The following is a 21,329-nucleotide window of genomic DNA, read 5'->3' as shown; positions in this document are numbered from 1 at the left end:
AGTGCAAGTTGTAGCTGGTGGTATCGGTGCTTCACTTTTATGAACATGGAGCTTAACTTTGCTGCCAGCCTGGCAACTTCCCACCGGGATAATGTAATGCAGCTGCAAGGTTGTTTTGGCTCTGTGCTAACTTTTTCCCATACCTTTTTTATAGTCTATCTACTGCCTTTCCTCGTTCACTCATAAAAGCTTCTAACATTTGCTCTACTTTTAAGAGCTAGTAAGGGCATGGCAGTTGATAAGAGGCAACACCCTTCCATAAAATTGCACTTTTCAGCAGTGAAATATGCTGCCTTTTTGTTAATGTCAAGAACTGATTCTAGAGTTATGAGTTTGCTGGTTTGGTTGGTTTTACTTTTCAGCAAGCCATCCCTCATACTATTAGAGTGGTTAAGCTGCAGTTTGTATTTCTGTGACTACTTAAAACTGGACTGAAACTTTTGCAATGAAATAACCTATCTTAAATCTTGGTCCATTTAAAGGGATACAAGAAGGTCTGCAACATCTCTTGAAAGACAAGAAAGGCTTCTTGCTCCTGCCATGTTCATCAAATCAAGGCCTAGGCTGACTCTCTGGAGACTAGATGTGTAGTCGTGAGTGCTGAGCTTGACATGGTTGTCACAGCTTTGTAACAAAAGTAATTATTGATGTCATAATTCATGTATCAATTAAGGCAGATTGAGATGTATTTTAATCTGAAAGAGACTCATTTTCTCTTTATGACTCAGATTTCTGATTCTGGAATAACAGTACTGTGCAGAATTTGAAAATATTATTATAAGCTCCTTCATTCGATATCTCCAAACCTAGAAGAACTAATACAGCTTTTCAAATCAGAACAAAGCCTTTCAAGGGCAATGAGGAAAACATTCGAATAAATGTAAATCAAAGCTAACAGCTAGCTGCGCTCAGCCTTTGGCTACATCCTCCTTGCTTGGAACCAGCAACAAAATCCTCCCAACCCATTCTTCCTTGTATGATGTTTTGTTTCTTCTTCCTGGATTTTGATCTTTAAATGAAAAACTAAACTGTTTTGAATTCTTGGGAGGGAAGCACAAATATGGATGAGTGTAAACCGATTCAGTGACAAATGTTTGTGTCTGCAAAGGTTGAAACAATAGGCCAGGGTGACAAAAATTGCTCTTTCCTTCTGCTTAATTAATTCCTTACTGTTTTATGTCATGTGGGCCAAGGTGCAAATTTCTAAGAATCTGAACTAACCTCCAAGGGAAAGGAGAGGGGCTGATTTTGTGTTTAATTACCTTCTTTCCTAATAAGGCAGTAACTATTTCAGCAGTAATTAATAAGATGGGTTCTCCTCTACCGCCAAAATGGTAATTTGTTCTTCTCTTTCTAATGGCCTTTGTCTGTCCTGGTCTGGGAAATGTGGAATAAGAAGGCAGCGAGAGGTTAACAAATAATGTGTATTGCAAATGAGCGGTCAGGGCCTTGGTGGGGGAGGGGAGTGCCAGGGTGCCTCCCCAGCATGTAAAGGCAGATGTCTGCAGGATACTTTGGGTTCCTGAGATATTTTTATGAATGAAAGGTACTTATGGCAGGAATGCATGCCGAAATAGGCAGTACTAATGGAGAGACTCTACAACCTCCTTATCTTTTCCAGTAAATCTGCCCCAGAAGATAAATGTTTAATAACATTCCTATTTGGTTGCACTTGTTAAAGATAGTTGAACTAATGACCCATGATCCAATAGATCCATTTGTAGTGAATAGCACTGAGGGTTCAATCCTATGTTGCTGATTGAGCAAGATGTCTGCTTAATTTATTGCATTTCACTTTTGCAGCTCTTGCTTTCTGCTCAAACCCAGTGATTTACTTAGCATTGAACGTAGCCCATCTTCCAGTTTTTCAGCTACAGAAGGGCAACGATTTGCTCATATATATTAAATAATAAAAAAATCCTACATGCCCTTGGGCGTCAGTAGGTGTGGGGTGTGAGACAGAAGTTTGAATCATTGCTTCATTGTGATTTGGTCGGGTAACAGACCTGTGGCAGTAGCTGAGTACAAGACTTCTGCTGCAAGTACCTGTGAATGCATCTGACATTTCCTTTGGTCAGTAATACTCGTGCACTCAAATAGCTTTTTCCTGCAGACATTACAGAAAGGTGGAAATGTAGCTAAAGTAAATTTGTCTCACACTTCAAACAAATACTTGTGGAATTCTTTCTATTCTGGAAATGAAGTGCTCCTAATCACTTCAATGGGAATCTGTCTGGTTTAAGGAATGCGGTATCCTGACCTAAGACCCCTGATAGCACTTATGTAATGAGACCCACTGAACCATGTGGGGCTGCTTAACCACATGAGTAATTTTATGGACCTTTGTGCAACATGCAAGTCCACGACAGTGATTTTGACTGCACTCACTGATTTTTGATTGCAAAAGAACAGACTTAAGAATTAGGCTTGAGTGATGAAGACTCCAGTCGTATTTTCCTGCCATTGCATTAGGGATGGTCTCCTTTGTAATCTACCTCCTGGCAAACAACAATTGCTTTCATAAATCCTGAGATTCTTCCAGTAGCTATTTACTCACCATTTTTTGTTAGATTGAAGTAACTGACTGACCTACATTCCAGGAACTTCCTGTAATAAAAATTAGATGTATAAATAAATAAGCCCCCTCTCTTCTGCTGTCACTCAATTATTTGCTTTGTTAGAAGGTCCTGCAGTTCAGAGTAATGATAATTAAAGTGGGTGGGATGGTGTGGGGAAAGAAAGAAATGCTTTTGCTAGACACTTTTCTTAACATTTTTTCAAGCATTGCTCACATATTTGAAGTGTTTTACTGACCAGTTAGATATGGGGCTTTCTTGTTTGTATCTCTTTATAAGAGGAATATGTTGGATATGGAATCCTGATACTTGTCAGTGTGTGCTCTCATGTTTTGGAGCCCTTTCCAGTGAAGCTTTATTGAGGACCCAGACTTAACATTGTCTAATAGGGGCAATCTTCCCACTATCACTAAGCAGCCTTTAATTTAGTAATTCAAGAGACTAAGTGATGCTCCAGGGAAGGAAACAGCAGAACAGTGAGAGCAAAATATTCCTTTCTTAGCCTGATAATTTTGTCCTATAATATGATAATGTCTAGTATATTGGAAGATCTGCTACAAAACTGGAGTAATATTTAGATGCTTGATTCCCAAAGCTTCATTTTATTTATCTCTGTGTAAAATATAAAAATATATGTATACACACAAACATACGTAATTGTAAGCATGTAAAGCAAGCCCAAGACAGAGAAGGTAAGTAGCCTAAACAGCAAGTATTGATGCTCTGTCTCCTTTTTAACACCCACAATAAAATTGGTTGTTTTTTTTTTTTTTTTTCCATCTTCTGACTTTGTCTAGGATTATACAGATGTCCCAGTGCAAGCATTCCTATTTAAAGCTATACCTTAACCTCTTTTATCCTGCCTGGACTTCTTAATTTCTGTTTAATCTTCTTAGATGCTAATCCACAAGTTTTATTAAGAAAAAAAAAAAAAAAACCCAAAACAAAAACCACCACTCTGCTTTCTCAGATGAGACTCAGTGGTTATTGCAGGTGTCTTCAGGGCTGTCCATTACAAGTTCACTGAGAATTTCATCTTCTCCAGAATTACAAGACATGGCTTAATCTGTACAGACTGCAAAGGGGAGTATCTGGAAGAATGAAAAAAAAAAAAAAAAAATAGCTCCCCATTTCAGCAAGGGAAAACCTGTAGGGAGAAGCAGTGTATTTTACTAGGCTGGCTGAAATGACTGCGAGGAGGGAGAACAGATAAGCTTTGGGGCCTTCAAGCTCTTCTCCATGTCTGCTAATTCCCCACCCACTTGTTGCAGTATGTACTTACATTTTCTCATAAATGTTTTGTGTATTACTTCATAGCAAACTTTATAAGGAGATATGGCTTATAACTTATTACTAGTTTCTTAAGTCAGAGAAGTTTCATGTGAATATCTGTGAACACTGACTCTAGTTTCAAAAAGTAATTTCGAGTCTCCTGCAATGAAATTGAGAGTGTCTTAATCAGGTTCTTGTATAGTTCCTCTATGTCTCTAATTTAGAGAGAGTTTTATTAGTATTATTATTGTTTTAAAAAGCAAGCTAGACTGACAGCCCTGGAAACAGAAATTTCATCTGTTTTTTTCTAGAAAGGTGATAGCATAGCTAACTTTTGGGCACACACACAGTATTATGCAAATAGTACCCAAGGAAAGGATGGGGCTCCATGTAGATCTTAGCCTGCTTTATTGGAGCAGCTGCAGAGGCGACTGACAATGAGGGGGAGGGGTAAATAGGGTGTGTCTTCTATGTTTCTGCATTGGGAGACAACCAGAAGATCTGGTTATCAGCTGAGAAAAAGCAGCTGTCTCCAGCTGATTCCTGTTAGTGGCTGCCTGAGTGTCCTTAGACAGACAGTCTCCATAGTTAAAATACTGGCTGTGAATACCAGCTGCACCAAGAGCAGGGTCACAGTCACAAGCTCCCCTGGAAATGACTGAAAACTCTCGATGGCCAATCTTAATGTGACATTCTATGGTCCAGAGCATGCCCTTACCCTTTTCATCTGAGACTTCTTTAGATCTCAAATTCTTGCATAACCTCATTTGTTGCATCTTTTGTGATAATCTTCAAGTGCTGCTATGAAATCCAAGAATAACTTGTGAACTTTGTGTGTGGTTTTAGTTTCTTCCTAGTGAGCAGCTCCCCATAACCTCTCAGACTTCCAGAAGGAAACGGTGTAGCTTTTTAATTCTAAGTAGGATTGTATACGTTTCTTTATAATGTGAAATTAAAATGATCAGTAATCATTTTGTGTCTTTTCAAGTGTCTGTAACTGTTCTGCAGTCTGCCAACATGAATGAGAAATGCAAAATGATCATATAAGAAGTCTGTTCTAATTATAAGCGTATTTTTATCCATATGAAGGATTGTTCTAGTCACCTTGAAATTTCCCTCCGGAGAATGGCTGCTAAAAACATCACGTGCTTTTGCTCTAAAATACTAGAGGGCCCAGTAGCTGATTGTCCTATAACAATAAATATAAAGACTGTCTTGTAAACCAGTAACATTTATTTAAATAAGTGGGCAATTTGGTATCTGTGACCTGATGACTTACTTGTTTTTTAAAAATCTTCTTAAATCCTCTGTGAGTCTCTTGGCTAAAATGAAAAGGTGAAAAAAAAGAAAAAAGAAACAAGCAAAACTGCTGTTCTTCAATACAGTCCGTTTCTGAATGTTTAAAATATATAAATGAAAATGAAAATGCTTTCTTTTCCTGCTTGGAAGAAAATTTTTACTTGGGCTGACTAACTTGCAGGGCAGTTGCTTTTTAAACCGTTGACTCTAGTCTGATACTCCCTGTAAAATGTGTTGGAATTTTTTTTCCCCAGTTAAAATATTGACATGTGTGTTACTTGTCTTCATTGCTGTTTTGTTTTTTTTTTTTTTTTAATATATTTCGACATTAAAAAAGCAGATTCCTTTCTGCCTTCACTTCTGTATGATTACTCAACTATAAGCAAATCATTCCAAGCATGAAATCACTATCTTAGGGATGGATCTGATCCTAAATAAACAGATGAAGGCAGGAAGTACTATTTCTTTGTAACTTAGACTCTTTGTACACTCTTTGTAACTTCTAACATATGATATTGAAGACTCTTCAGGGTTGGGACCATCGCAGGAAAGGTTTTTTCATTTTCACAAATGGCAATATTGTTTTTGCAGATGAGTTTGAGTCCTGAAGGAGCTGAGTGACCTCTTCCTACAGAGAAAGTATGGGCAGCCCCCCACTGCCGTCTCACCTCCCGTGCAGCATTGGCCATCTGGCTGTAGGCTGATGTGACTGAGATCTGCAGGCAAACATACAGAAAGGTAAAATGCAATAATGTGAATGTCTCACCTTAGGGCTGGGGAGGATGGGATAATACACGCACTAAGTGAGAGAGCCCACTTCAGTTTGACACTTCTCTGAAGGGGAGGTGAAAGAGGAGAGAGACCAACAAGAGTGGGTACTTGTGTGCAAGGAAAAAATCTGCTTAGATGAAGCAAGAACGCTGAATGACGGACGTGTCATTGAGAGGTGCAGTGTCATCCTGGGGTTCAAACACTAATAAAGCTATCCATGTAGCCTGAACAGAATATGCGCAAAATGAATTGTTAACATGTATTGTTAAGAGAACTCACCAGAGACACAGCCATAAGAGCTGAAGTATTTCAGTCCCACAGGTAAATGAATATTGGCTAGGGCTAATGTTGCTGAAAAAAGAGCATTTCAAAGAGGAGCTGATGCATTAACTGGTGTCAAATTCCTCCCGTGGGCTTCCTGGATTGAACTTTCCTGCACCAGTGGCGGTTTTTCTGTGGGGTTCATGGTGGCCAGCAGCTTGCACTGGGGGCTGAAATTCAATATATCTACATTCTGGTGAACTATCCTAAAGCAGTGCTCACAGGTTTTTGATAGTCTTCGGTTGCAGTGCTTGTGGTAACTTGGAGTGAAAGGGGTGTGCTGAGTTAGTAATAAGTATTGGAAGCAAAGTAATTTTCTTGCTCTCCCAAAATGGTCGTTATCACTTTGATTTAAAGAATAAATTACTTGATGAGAAGATAAGCATTTAAATTTTGTCTTACATGTCTTCAAGTCATTCCTGACCTATAATTTTTCCTTTCTGTGTTTTTAGTGAGAATATTTGTGTTTTTTTAATAATTGTGCTTAAAAGGATTGAAGGAGTGAGATAGTAAGTGTGTTAAACTGGGAATATGGGAACATTTGTGGAAAGAGAAAAATAGTGTTAATTGTTGATTGCAGAGTTCCAGTTTTGGATTAGATACATGATTTTTTTATGTATAAGATACAGTTTTCTATTATTAGTGTATTCCATGCTTTTTCTATGGAAAATTCATCAACTTTACTTTAAGCCTTTAAGAAATTTCTGTTTACATTGTCCAGTGAAGTTTGCAAAAGACAGTTGGAGAAAATCCATTAATCCTTTTTTCCTATCTATTTGGTTTTAATGTTTTTTCTCATGGTTGTTTCTCTCAGAAAGATACTTCACCAAGCCTCACTGTTGTGAGGAATGTGCACATGGAACTTGAACATAACTACATTAAACTGCACCTTACACAAAGATGTCTTAGCAAGTGATCAGAGAAAGTATTTTGCTTTTACTCTTCCCTTTCAGAGCATCAAAGGTCTAATACAATTCAATCCCATAGCAGTCCATAGTAGTTTTCCTACTTGAGGTTTCATCCCAGTAGTTTAATAAAGTACACCCTCTTGTAGTTTATTGCTATGGTTTTAAAATATTTTGGTAGTTTTAGGAAACTTTAACTTCTGTGTCTGGATATCCAGCAAAGATGTGTTTCTTCTTGATTGTGGCAGTGAACGTGCTGCAGCAGTAACACTGTGTGCAAAATAACATTCCTTCTTAATAATCTTAATAAAAGTCAACCAGTGTTCAGTAATAATTCCAAATACTTTAAAAGCTAGCAGAGGCATTACTTCAGCAAACAAGCATTGCTGAAGGTTTATTTTTAGAAGAAATAACTGTGCAGTTTCAACTCAAATGCTTTTAAAATGTCACGCATATGATGTTTCTTAGTGAGGGGGATACCTTTAACACTGTTAGAATATTTTCCCAGTTCATATGAGATAATTATTTAAAACCTTACCTTGTCTCTTGCTAAAATGAATGGTTTTCACAGGTGTTGTGCTGCATAATTATTGCTGGGAGGGCTTTTATTTCTTATGTATTTTTAGACTATCTTTATAAAACTGTATTACAAAAATAGCAAGTTTTAACTTGGAACATAATGTATTACAACCAAATATTTATATCTTGATCTGAAATCATTTTCTCTCATACACTGGGTATTGCTGCATCAGTAGCCACTAGCTCTATTGCGTGGCACTAAATTCTGTTTGCTTGCTGTTTACTCCTAAGAGCAAAAAGCTCTCTGAGATACAAGTTCTGTTTTTTGTTGCTTGTGTTTGTCACTAGCGGACATTGCTTTGCATACGTGATGACCCTTCCTTGAAACAAGACTTACTCCTTTCCCATAAACCAGCTCACTGCTTAATGGTTTTGGAAGCTGCATAACTTGTCTCTCAGAAGATGATTCACAATGACTACCTGACGTGCATAGCAGAAAGAGCTGAGCAGATTATAAACTAGCTGCTGCCTCCTTTAAAGTTTGCTGCAGAGGAAGGGAATACACAGTTTACAGCTGGCAAATTCCAAAGCAGTTTTGACAGTCATTAACGTACAATGTCCCCAGTCCCTCAATAGCTGTGATCTTTTTTAGCTCAGGACAAGTGCTTGCTATGCAGGCATTAGTAGAAGTGCCTCTATGAGTAGAGATTCTGTCTCAGTAAGAAAAATGTTGACTGGGTCCTATCCATTTATTTTTTAAGGCAGCCTAAAATTCAAGATCTATTAAAAAAATAATCTTTGGATTGATAGTTTTTATCTTCACCTGGACTAAAGTGAAGTGAACATGAATGTCTATGTTATGTAAAGACTCCATGAATGACTGGTGAACGGGATCAGGAACTGCAATGAGGCTGCCTGCTATTACAGGCTGGAAACCTTAAAACCAAGCAGCATTGGCCATCTCTATCATCAAAGCAGAAACATTTTTAAAGGGAGCCTACTCAAATGTTTTGAGCCATTTAAAATGGCTCATTTTAAATTGAGCCATTTAAAATTCTATTTTCATCTGATAATTCAGAGAAGAATGAGGTTGAAAAGCACTGGATGATCTGTAGCACATATAGAAATCCAGCTTGTTAGGTGTTTTCGAGTGCACAGGTTTTCTCCAGGATTTGATTTGGGACTTTTTTGATATGAGCTGCAAGGACTACCAAAATGCTGTTCTGCATCATAGCTTGAGTGCTCAGTTCCAAAGCTCACGTATAGAATATTTTCATCTGCAATGTATAGGAGTGCAACTTCTGAATTTACATACAAATAAAAGTAGTTTATACTATAATGAGAGAGAGAATCTCTCATTTGAATTTTCAGTGCCTTTCTCTCACTTCTCTAAACATCCTATGTGAATATACAGGATGTTTTTCATTTTGAGATAGGAGCAGTTTCTGTAGTGGGTACTGACAGACCATTGCTCTTGGATGTGAGCTTGGCATCCAGTTGCTGATTGACAAAAGCATGTGTTTTATGGGCATGTAACAAAACAACTGCCTGCTGTAGGGAATATGGTGGCTTCACTGCCTATAATTTTCTTATGGAAAATCTTTGGAGTTTAGTTTTACCACTGAAACTGTCTTTTTTTCCTGTTATTTTTCCTCAGTGAAGTCTTAGCATTCTTGCCAAGATTTGCCAAGCCTTGCACATCGAGCATTAGGTGTGCAGTCAACTAATATGCCAGAATTCTACACAGCTTACAGGGAACCTGGCAGTTTCCATCAGCCTTCATCCATTATGTGGGGCCGCTGGCCCAGTGATTTCTAGGTTTCTTCCTTGTCAAGCAATGCTCTTCTGTGCCAAAAGTGCGCAGCGTGTTACCTGGCTCCTCATGGCCTATAACGAAAGGCCTGTGGAGGGGCTCACTGTGTGCAAGATGCTGTGCGATCTGTTGATCAGGCAGCTCTGACATGGAGGGGGCCCAGCACTGGACTGAAGCTGGAGGCTGAAATGCCTTTGTCTTATGCTGTGGAAAAAAAACAAAACCAGGAGAGGTTTGCCCTTCTTTTTCTGTGCTGATAGATGTATGGGACTATATAAAGGTGTACATCTAGGACATATAAAGGAGTTCTATTCCTCTTGCTTTTGTCCTTCTTTTCCAGTAGTATCTGACGCTTGCGATCTAAAAGAAACGAATCCTCACATCCCCTTCCTCTGCTCACAAATAAAAAATAAAAGCAGTTCCTAAAATTCCCAGGACTCCTACTAAAAATACCACATTAGTCTCCATGGTTTAAAAGCACTAATTATAGATTCCTTTCAAAGAACAAACATACAGAACTGTCTGCTACCTCTTTGCTCTTCTAGGAGTTCACTTTATGCAATCCCTACAAGCAAAGCCTTGGAAGTGCTGTCTGGGAGGACATCATGGCTGCTGGGAGCTTTAGCATCAGCTCTGCTCTCCTGGCACGATGGATCTGTCTTTGCATTTATAGGTGGCAGGAGATGTAATGCTGGGATGTTATTTTGGGTACATAGTTCACCAACTACAGTGGAAAAGTCATAATGGGGAAAATAATGAAGTGTTGCATGGAATAGGTATGCTTCTAAACAGGAGAAGCAAAAGCCAGTAATTCAAAGAAAGCTATTAGAAATGAGTGTATAAAGTGTAAGTTAACTTTAATTTTCTACGTTGGTAATCTTTATTGATAGCCAACTAATTAATCTTCTTTTTTGCAGGCATTTGCTGTTTATACGTCGGTCTCTCTGAAAGTAATGCCTTCTATTTATTTCCACAGAAGCAGCAACAGCTACAAAGAACATGATAACACTGTCTGATAGAGCAAATTCGTAGCTACAAAATATTATTTTTCAACACGGTCTCTACTATTGGCTGATTTGTGTAGATGAGCTGATTGAGACACTTCTTTTTGTGGTGTTACAGCTATGCATGACCATCTGGAATGTGGCTTGTCTTTCACGTCGCTGTTGTCACTGCTGAAACACGATATCCACCACCTCACTGTGCTCACATCCGCTGTTTGGTCTCTGTAAATGTTTCAGCACTGATGAATGTCAGTGAGAACCAATTTTCTATATGGAGGATTTCAGTGACACACATTTGCTTCATCTGCACTTCCATTTCAGATGCCATTTTGTCAGACTGCCCCTCTGCTGCGATCTGTTGCACAGCAACAACATCTAATGGAATATTGGTGGGAAGGTTCAGCCTCTACTGCTATACCACCAACATGCACCTCTGACACTGTGGGCCAACATAATAAAATAGTAGGTATAGTAGGCATTACTTTCAGCCCTTACATTTTTACAATTATTAGTCTTAATATATGACCAATCATAGCAATTTAAAGGAAATTCAGTTAGTGTTAGTTAAACAGAAGTACAAATCATGGTATCTTCTACAAAATTTGAGTAATGGATGCAGTAGTGGATTTATAGTGGCATATAGAAAGGCATTTTTATAGCATCCTTTGGAGAAATGATGAACACCATGTTTTTCCTGTGCTTTTAAAAATAACTCTTCTTATATTCTACTGGATAGCTGCATGCAGTGTCAAGTACTGAATATTTACTGTTGATTACTGGCTTCTAGAAATCAACTCCTGCCTTACTGACCTCAATAATTGCGAAGTATTAGGTGCACAACCTCATACTCCTGTATGGAGATTCTGAGTCAAGGCTTCAGTTCCAAAAAAAACTTACTTGCTACAGAAGAAGTTTGAATTAGCATGTGTTAATGGGCTCTTCCATTAATTAGAATACTGGACTATCTGATGTGTTTGCAATCAGTGGCTATTTGCTGAGGGCTGAGCTTTAGTGGTTAGTAATTGGAATCTTGTTAGCATTATAATTTGATTTAAGTTAGTATGACTAATATATTAGGAAAAGGCAATCTTTTTTGTTTGTAGACTGAATGACCTTTTTGTAGTGGACCTCCATTCCAACATTCTTCCTTCTTGTTTCTGCCTTTCTCCCCTTCCAGAGCGAATTCTTGATTGCCTGTTGGGGATCTGGTGAAACTACCTTGATGTATGTCTGGATAGCCTCCAATGGCCATCTGGTGTTGCTTAGCTGTACCTTCTGGCCCAGAAATGAGATCATGTAGGGAGGGAGCCAACAGGTTCTCATGGCCGCTGGTCTTTGGCTTGGATGTGTAACAAAGGGCTTCTGGAGTAAGAGAGGTAAATGAAACGAAGATAGTAGTCAGTGCTTTTATGACTCATATCCTTAAGTGGCTTCTTGGAAAAAAAAAAAAAATAATAGTTTCCAAATGCCTGTGTTCCTGTTGTTCATTTGTATTTTGAGATTGGACTTGGCGAAGTCAGAGTGCACGATAGCTCTGAGCGGCATCTTTGTATTTTTATTTATGTCAGGAATCTGACAAATATAACTTAATTCCTCATCCTTGTGCAATGCTGGAATAGCAGTTGCCAGCTAGGATAGCCCACCAGAGTTTAACTAGGAACATATGCTAGTTGTTTGATTTAGGATTTCTAATCTTAGAAATTGGGGAAAGAATCACTTATGCTGCCTATGTGACGTAGATATGTACATTCCCATTTAATTGTATGGTGAGCTTCTTTACACAGGTTTTTCTCTTCTTCAACTGTCTTTGTTTACTAGGTAGTAGTACAGATCTTTATTCAACTCAGAGGTGATGAGGCTGTCTTGCTGGTAAATGAATGCAAATCATATAAGGTTGATCAGGAATTATATGTATGTGGATTCAAGCCCTAAAATAATAAGGGCAGTGCTTCAAATTTTTGATCTTTGATAAATATTTGACATTGCAGTTATGGTGAGATGAAGAAAAGCTTTTAAATGTGGGGGTTTTTTTATTTCTTAAGAGGCAACTGTAGATTTACTGACTGCTAATGTGCATTATACTACTGTGTTTATATCATGTTTTCTGTGTGTTCCTTTTTCTTTATATGTCAAAATATTTTAAAAAGGCAACTATCAATTGTCTTGTTTAGTTGGTGCAAAGATTATCTGAGAGTGCAAGTCCTTAACTATATGGAAATTATTCCTTTGAGGTTACAAGTTGGCTTGAGCAGACACGCAGCTGTGGATGACAGTCATGACAAAGAGAAGGAAAAGGACAAGTGAAGACTAAAATACTGTGGCCTGTGTTACAGATGCAGGCAGAGCAACATACTCCTAGTATTTCTCCTCTGAAACTCTATGAAAACACAGACAAGAGAAGTAGAGAAACTGAAGAGGTCAGCTGATAGAACAAGGGGATTTTTAAGGGGATATAAGGAAAAAGTTTTTTACGATAAGGGTGCTGAGGCACTGGATCAGGTTGCCCAGAGAGGTGCTGGATGCCTTGTCCTTAGAGACATTCAAGATCAGGCTGCGCCAGACTCTGAGCAACCTGATCTAGAGCAGAAGTCCCTGTTCACTGCAAGGGGGGATGGACTAAATGATCTTTGGGAGTCCCTTCCAACTCAAACAATTCTGTGATTCTGTACATGAAAGGGAAAGGTAGAATTGAAGTACACATGCAAGAATGCTTTTTATTTTCAGTTTGCAAGTTCTTGTCTTTTGAGTGTAGCGTGTGGTTCAAGAGTTGCATCAGTGCTAGATATACTGGGGAAGGTCATCGCCTTTTCAAATAAGTGACAGGAGGAACAGTTTCCAAATTTTGCATTTTAAGGGGAAAAAGCACTTAAGTATTGAACAGTGATTGCTAAGAAAGCCAAAAACTAAGCTATCCCTGGGTATTTCAATTTTCTTTTTCACAAAACAAGTATGAAGCCCCCATACCATCTCAATTCCAGTGCATCCTGGAAGCTGTCATGCTATCAATGTAAAATGTAGTTTAACTCTTCAGAAATTTGTTTGAGAAAAAAAAAAATCAAAAACAAAAAACAGAACAGAGTTAGTTCTGCCAGTTGTTCTCCTCAAGTGATGGGCCTATTTAATTTGGGAGCCAGCAGTTGAGATGCAAAAACAACCCAGAAGACTGGTTGTTACCAGTCTCCAGTATTCTGGACTAGTGGCATCCAACACTGCTGTGAAAAGGAATGACCAGATGGGTATTAACATCTTATTTTAGTTTTTGAGAACAAAATACAAAGATATTTTCCCATGCCTCTTTTTTTTTTTTTTTTTAATACTGTCTCAATATTAATTTAATGAAAGGCATGGCTATTAGTTTATGAGCATTTACGGGGAAAAAAAACAAGTGTGCAGTATCTGCTGGAGGACCTGCTTATGTCAGGTGTTTTCTTCCTCTGCTTTGTCTAAGCTGAGAAATCTGTCTTCATAAGATTTCAGCCTTTGTTGCCTTGGCAGCCCAGATTTCAAATCTGATCTCTCTTCTGGCAGTATGTTATATTGCTAACTAACCATGGGAGGGCCACATGCAATCTGCGGAGTTCTGTGATGTGCCCTGTGGCCCTCTGTCTTTTTATAAGGAGATATGGCCTTCAGAGACTACGGGTCCCTGCAAGCAGAGCTCTATTTAGATCTGATAAGAGCATACTCAAATCTAGATGTGCACTGCATGTAAGGGCGTGCTGGGTACATGAGCCACACCTCAACATTCACGATAAAGGTGGCTGCAGACTGCTCTAACCAACACAAACTAGATGCAGCTCTGCTGCAGGCAGGATTTTTTCTTTTCCTCTGCCCCTAGGCTTAGGGAGAATTGTCTTTTTCTAACTTATCCAGCAATTGTACTCTTGTATGTATCAGGGTAGCTCTTAATTTTTGATAACATGTTCTGCTTTTCGTTCCTGGACTTTCTTCTATGCTTCTTTTACCTCCTCTAATATGGCCACTCATATAATATGCAGGAATGGGCAAAACTTTTCTAAGTGGCAGATTGCTTCAAGGGTGTTGTTGCAAGACACCCAGCTTAGCTTTTACTTGCCAAAGAGACCTGGCTCATTCAGGCAAGCTTTGGCTAAGCTGACTGAAATTTGGAGTGGTTCATCTGATGCCATTTTTTTTCCCAGTTTGTCCAATTCAGAGACTCTACCCTACTTTGACATGGACAGCTGAGAAAGGAGCTTTGATACATATTTAAATATGAACAATCTGAAAGACAGCTGCCTTTATATTTGAGTGCAAAAGCTGACTCTGCTCAGGTGCTGGTCAGGATGGAAACAATCCCTTTGTCTCAGACTAAGTAGCTTACAAGATGCTTACAAGATAGCTTACTTCTGTATAGCAATTCCTCTCTGATTCCTGGTCTTCAGTCGAGTCTGCATGTGATCAAGCAAAGGGATGACCAGGAGATCTTTTGGGGTTTCTTAGGGAGTGTGTAAACCGTAGGTAACTCTTCTTGCCAGTGACTTCATTGCTTCTGGTATCTGTTGAAAAATATGAACCCAAGGTTTCAAATGCCCCAAATGGTCTCATTACATGCAGCTTTACACCTTTCTTGCTTTGTACTCTTGTGAAAGCAAGTTCAGTGGAGTGAATAGATTTTTAAATATTTTAAAATACAGATAACTAACAGTTGCTACACTGAGTAAGAATGGCTGTATTTGGTTCACTAAAAGGCTTTTAGGTCAGTAATGGACTTGTAGAAAAAGAGAAGTGACATTGGATTTGAGAAAAGAGCCTTGTTATTGGGATGCTCTCCCACTTTTGGGAATCTTGGGCATCCTAAGTCAGCATTTGCTTCTGGAACATGGTTGCCATGAAGTTATTGCTGACATGTGCTCTGTCACCCAGAGCATTATGCATATTTAACATCAAAAAAATAATGTTACTTCTTGGATTTATTTCTTTGTTTAGTGGCATAATGTGAGTACTACATTAAAAGCTACATGAAGGCAAATCAGATGCTGTTAATCCTTCCTAGTTGATGCTTTGTGTATTTTGAAACTTGGAGATAATCTCAAGGCTGCAGTTTGGTCATGTATTAGCTCTATTTATTATTCTTATTGAACCCTGAAATCTGACTTTTATCTCAACCTGATAAATAATGGAACCTTTGGCTGTTAGAGTGAGGATAAATACATAAATAAAGAAGAGCAGTTAATGAAAAAGTACCTGGTCAACAGAGATGACAGTGAATAAAGATACCTGTCAAACTCCCAGCACCATAAAAGCAAGCACATTTGGCCTGATCCAACATCTGAAGAATATCCTCTCTTTCCAAAGGGGTGCCTTGTTGGCCTGCATAATGTGTATCCTTATCTCTGTATCCTCCCCCCAGTCCTCCCTCCCACTTTTTCCTTTTGAAGTGCAGCTATGTTATTTGACTTGACTGCTTTTTGCAGCAATGTGTTTTTGCAGCAAGTTTTGTGGAGAACAGTGACATCACAGCATGTTGGGGATAACCTATTGGGTAAAGGCAAAATAATGTGGATGATCTGGTGCTGTTAAGAGAATAGCCAGTTATCAAAGTGTGTGTTTCTCTAGAGCAATACTATGTAGCAAGGGGTCAAGAAGCTTCTGATACAGGCTTTTAGAAGTCTCACTAGTCCTCTGTTCTTATTTTAGAGCGTACTTCTCTTGCTTCCACTGCAAGGCATGCTATTGGGTTGATTTTTAACCAGAGCAAGCCTTAGTGAATTTATACCTGCAAGTAAGCCTATCAAACTGCTGCACTGACAAATGTATCGTGGGATTTCTATCCAAGCCCTGTCTTATTCTACTTCCTGGCAGACATGAGTCTTTTCCCCTAAGGCACTTCATCTATTCTGTCTTTTCTACTTCTGGATATTCTCTTGCTCTCTCTGACTCTGCCTCAAATATGTCAGTATCTTAGTACCTGGTTATCCTTGCTGTTGTCCCCTGGTATAATTACAGCATGATTAAAACGCACAGTATGGCTGGGACCTTGGTCATGTTCTAACAAGAGTATAACCTTAGACATATAGCCCAGTTATGGTGTAACGAAATCAAGGAACAGCCCTGCTTGTTTTAGAAGCACAAGGTGTGGCCTTAACTGCTTTTCCTTGGCAAATTTCTAGTCACACCACTAGCTATTGCTGCATTACAAATGTCATTATCCCAGATACCTAGATGAGCCCCAAGGATGAACTTACAAATATCCCTGCACAACCTTTCCAGCATTTTGCTGCTGTCTGCAACTCTGAAGGAGTAGCAGTGTGCACTTTTTAGGTTTCTCATATTTTCATAACTTTAAGTATTTGCAGAGTTACAAAGTGTATTCCCCAAAATATGCATGTGCTTATGAATTAATTACATTGTTCAGTTTTGGGACCCTGAGCTCAGAAGCCGTTTCCAACTTTTTCAACTGCTGATGTTCTAAAAGGGCACTTTCCTTAAGAACAAGCAATCCACCAACATAGAGCTTGTAATTTCTTAATTTGTTCATTTATTTCCCCTTTGTAGGAAGAATACAACACTGGCCAGTCTGAGACAAGATCCTGGCCCAAGTGGACCATTGATTTGTTTCAGTTCAGCACATTTTCTGTATCATATTTAAATTATGACCCCCAAAGACCATTTTGCAAGCTATTCCAGCTACAAAAGTGTTTTTAAAAAGCTCACAAAAGTGACCTTCCTGTGTTCTGCCTTTAACACATCTAGTTCTGAGTCCATGGAAGAAGGAATAGGAGGAAAAAAGCTGTTTTCATCAAGAAGTCTTCTTACTTCGACTTTCTGACTTTTCATATATCTTTATCTAGCTACGAATAATGGGATATGGCATATATAAGAAAAGCATTTAAAAGACAGGTCAGCATCTCCAACTAAGAGACTTATCCTGCCGCTGAATCAACTGTGGAAAAAAGACATTGAACTCCAGGTGCCCATGCGGAGGAGGAGTGTTTCCTTGTGAGATGTTTCTTTAAATATATTGCATTGCAGCAGTGCTTTCTGCTGAACACTGCCGCACACAGGCATAACCAGGAGTTCAGGTAGGCTTTGGAGACGTTCCCTGTGCCCTGTAGTCACAACTAACAAAGGCAGCAGTGGCCATCAAATTAATGCTTCCTTGTATGCTACGTCCTTATAAACTTTGTCATTCTTCAGGAATCTCTCAAGTTCAGGACAAACGTGCCTGCTATTTTGCAGGGGAAAATTAGACGTACTTCTTACCATTGTAAAACTTCTGTCTTTCATGGAAATAGCCTCCACAGAAAATGGAATGGGATGTTTCAATCAGAATATGAGAGTTATGAATAGTGATAGCCCTAGCAAAATCCTCTATAGTTTTGTCTAGAGTTTCAATGTCCCTTGGATTTTCTGTGTAGTTTGGCTAATTCTTGGGCCTATGCTCAGCTATGCCAGCCTTTGCAACTTTTCAGATGTGTGCTGTAGGAGGCAAGAAAAGGAAAACTTAATAGAAACACTTAATAGAAATCCTGTCAAGAAGCTGTGCTTATACGAATACCCAAATTTTGATAAAGTTGATCTTTTAATGGAAGGGTAGGTTGTTGTTTTTTCAGTTTTGTTTCTATTTGTTTGTTTCCTGGCTGGGCTGTTTTTTTGTTGGTGGAGTGAGCTGAATCAGCTCTTTGGGAAGGAAATGAATACCACAGCAGGCAGGAAAGGAGCATCACTATTTGACTAGAGAAAAGGAAGGCCAGCCTTCCTGATGGCATGGAGAGCCTTAGTCCTTTTTGAATTACATCCTAAGAACTTTTGCAGTATGGACTTAAAACTATTTTGGTGCCTAGCTTTTGTTTGGAAACCGTTTAGAAATCACTCTTAGTCTGGGAGCAAGTTTTAAGTTTATTTGTATTCTTAGTTTCTAGCTGAGGTGCTTAAATTGATAACCTTTTATGCCTTTTTTTTTTTTTTTTAATACTTTCATTGACTTCAGCGTTGCAGACGGAGATCCCCTAAAAGGTGACAGTTCGAGGGGTACAGTGAAGCAAGATTTTTTTTTTTTTAATGAAGTCTCTGTAACTGTTTTTCAGTATATTGTATCTAGGTGGGTATATTATAAAAATCTTGTTCAGCAGTTCTGCTTAAAAAAGTACTTCTGCAGTTTTGAAGAACAACTTTAGGACAAGAGCATCGTAAATTATACTTATTTTTTTCTTTTTATAAACTCAGCACTATCAGACAGTCCCACAATTTCTTTTAAGATCTGTGTGTTTGTAGTCCGTAAGCATGAAGTGTATGCCAAGCAGTGTGACTGTCATCTGTTGTATGCTGAAGCCAGAGCTTCTGCTGGCACAATTTTTGCTGTGAGTGAGACTATTCTACCCATTCTGGAAATGTCTGAGAAGGTTCAGAGCTGAAGGTCAGTTACTGCTGAGAGGTGGCAAAATGGAGTGATGAACAGTGGGTACCCATAAGACTCTTGTACAGGAGGCACTTGAGCTCCAGATAGCAGCCCCTGTTCTCTTGTCAATGTCTGAACAGGTACTTTGGCTTTCTTGACTTCCATCATTTTCTGCAAGCTTTCCTGTATCCTCAGGCTCCTTTAAAAAAAATAATTCTATCCTAAAACGAAGTAATTTGTGAGGTCTGAAGCAGAAGTGCAGCATCTGTGGGATATCAGAGAAAATCTGTTTTTTTTTAATTGAAATTTTGTGGTCTTACTTCCTTGTCCATCACTGGGAGCTATGCAGTCTTGTAAGATAACAGATCATGGGTCTGGCTGCAAGAATCTACATACATCCTGGTGTATTTAATGACATCTGAATGATGCTGGTTTATGAATTCATGGACAAACTGGCATGGTTGGGTTTCAACAGTGCACAGGGAGAGCAATTGAGATTGATTCTTGTGTGGAGCATGGAAAGCTCCTTATTCACTCCCTTAATGTGCACAGGCACAAGTTAAGTTATAATCTAATTGAGAATTCATGCCGTATTCCAGGAAGTGGGGTTTTGCTTCAGTGATTTTGTTTTTCTTTAAGGTGTTGACCAGTACTTTGGAATTTAAAACTATGTATCTTGAAGAAGGCATAGAAATGTAATTTGAATGCAAACTGTATTAAGCCTTCACATCCTGTATCCTAGCAGGAATTTCTCCAAACAGGGGAGGTATTCATTGAACTAGGAGCAAAGCAATGTCAAGTTGAGAAGGAAATTACTATGGAAATGAGTTTTAAAAGCCTGAGGCAGATGTAGGGAGAGGCACATTGTACTGGGAATTTTCCTCACGCTGTCTAGTTTATATGGTTTTTCCATTACTTTAACAGCAGCATATAAGAAACCCTTGATTTGGAACAAAAACTTCTGAACTTCAGTAGTTCTGCACTGTTGTCACAGACTGGCTTTCCTTTGAAGGGAAATTAAGCCTAGCCTCAGCTGCGACAGGGCAGCTGCTTGTATAGGAATGGCCTTACTTGGTATAGACCAAAGTCCCTTCAGCCCGGTGTTTTGTGTCTGTCGTCAGTAATGGATGCTTAGGAATGGGATATTCTTCCAGTCCTTGCCAAGTAACAGCTGAGGGGGTTCTGTAGGTTTGATAGTCTTTGGTTATTATTTTTATTTCCTAGATTTGTCAATATTTATTTTTATCTTTTTTGAACTGTGCGTTTTAGGCATCTGTATCTTTTGTCACTGAGTTCCACAATTAGACTGCACAGTGTTGGAAAAAAAACTGTTTCTCACATGCTCAGTGATAATGTATAATGGTCCTCCCCCCAGTGTATTCATTTCCATTATGTTTAATGTCATGTTTTCCATTTGAAGAGATTTGAGCAATATGTAGGTGGATTTGTTGGCGTGGTTTGTTGCAGAGAGATGGTGGTACAGGGAGAAAGTGAGATTTTTCAGAAACAGCAGCCAGGCCTTTTTGTATCTTTCAATACGTTTGGGATTATTTGTGAAACAATAGTGGATCCCTCATGCACTTTGGAATGGATAGATTGCAAGTAAAAATACATATGGCTTAGGGCAGGGGAGCATATAAAGTTAATTCTGTTGGCAGAAATTGATGAAAAACGATTGTGTGGGAGAGGAAAGCAGGTTGCAAATGTACAAATAAGTATTTACAAACAATTGGAGAACTAATGGAACTTTTAAAAGCTCAGTCCATTCCAGTCCCTCAGTCACTAAAAAGGAATGAACTATAATGGCCCACTTTCCTTTTTTTTAATGCTAAAATTTTGAAGACAAGATAAAGAAAAATCCTAACAGACTGCAAATCAGGCATTTGTTAAGCAATTTGAAAAAGTGTAAATACTTAATTTCTCTCTTTCTTTAATATTATTGTTCACATTTTAAACACTTTCCTAGGTCTATGGTAATCACTCCTAAAAAAAAAAAAGCAGAAACGTGAGCATGTGTTGCATCACTCATATTTGGCTGTGCCATTGGAGATGGGATTATGTGAGCATGTACAGTTTGAGAAACTTAACAAAAACTGGTTTGAATGCTGTGTGGGTAAAAACATGTAAAGTGTGATTCCAATTAAAGGCTATCTCCAAGCAAAATATTGCATCTGAATAGACTGGAAGTTTATCAGTCGCTTATATACCCAGGCTTTGTGGCTGCTCCGTGTAGCATTAAAAGATGAAGCCTACATCCGAAATCTGGGGAACACTGATGTATTCAGAATACAAACAATGTTCTTCTCTTAATATGCCTTTGTTTGTTATGTCTGGAGTGCATGGAAGACAGAGTTTATGAGCTGCTGCTATCTCTTCACTGATTTTAATGGAAACTAGTTTGGATTCCAAATCCTGTGAATCCTGCTATTTGAGAGAAGGATCTACTGTTTCAATTCTGTTCAACTATGGAGAAATTTTGCTTTCCCTTTT

The sequence above is a fragment of the Meleagris gallopavo genome, chromosome 7 (genome assembly GCF_905368555.1).
Source record: "Meleagris gallopavo chromosome 7, MGAL_WU_HG_1.1, whole genome shotgun sequence".
Classification (NCBI taxonomy): Eukaryota; Metazoa; Chordata; class Aves; order Galliformes; family Phasianidae; genus Meleagris; species Meleagris gallopavo.
Note: the sequence above shows the minus strand (reverse complement) of the source record.